Genomic DNA, 935 nt, shown 5'->3' with positions numbered 1-935 from the left:
AGGGCCGCGGCCGCCCTGCGGCGCAGGGCAGGAACCAGGTGCCATCGGAGCCACGTCCCCCTCATCTCACCGATTCATGAACCTCTAGATCCTACTCACAACGGTGTACTAAACACTGGCCACTCTACCTTTATACCCACACTATAGCAGACAGGATCCACTGGCCACTCCACCTTTATACCCACTCTATAGAAAACTACCCACACGTTTGTCAGCTCTCTCCTGCACACTGCCACTGCGCACAGAGGACTTCTGAACAGGCCAGGTTCCATAAAGCTGTAACAACCCCRTAACCAAAGTTTAAGAGGCTTCACTGCACCCTGAGCAGCAATGTAGCAGTACTGAGCTTTAAYGCAAGTACTTGGAAAAGTGAGTTTCCTGACATGAGGTAAAAGTTTATAACTGTAATGAATGACTTCCATGTCATTCAGAAAAATAATGTGCTATAAAAATACTTAGTGAGCTTTTTAGCTGCTAGCAAAGAGCTCCTCTGCGCTGCAACTTCACTCMCCTCCATGAACTGCTCCATTTGCACCACAGGGCTGAGCCCTGTGGAAAGGGAAGTTGCAGGAAAACAGCAACCAGGGCTTGCAGAGAGGCAGCTTTGCCCTCCTGCATCTCCTGTGATGAAATGCCTTTCATCTATTCTTATCTAAGAAAACTGTATTTAAAAAAATGAAGTACTAATTACCAGTAATTTCCACTGATTAAAATGAATGAACTTTCCCTCAGACTTTGATACCCGAGTTACCTACCCCATTTGAAATCAGAAAGCCCAAAGTCCAACTCTGCAGGTTTTCCCCCCAATTTTCATTTCCTGAAACAAAGCTTCTAAAATCCTACTGAGAAGGACAAGGAAATGTGGACACTATTGGGAAACCTTGAAAGCTCTGAGAAAGTAAAACAGCCCAATGAACAGAACTGGCCAATACCAG

The sequence above is a fragment of the Nothoprocta perdicaria genome, unplaced genomic scaffold (assembly GCF_003342845.1).
Source record: "Nothoprocta perdicaria isolate Ctin4 unplaced genomic scaffold, notPer1 scaffold_20, whole genome shotgun sequence".
NCBI lineage: Eukaryota > Metazoa > Chordata > Aves > Tinamiformes > Tinamidae > Nothoprocta > Nothoprocta perdicaria.
The sequence above is the reverse complement of the archived record's forward strand: the minus strand, read 5'-3'. Positions refer to the sequence as shown.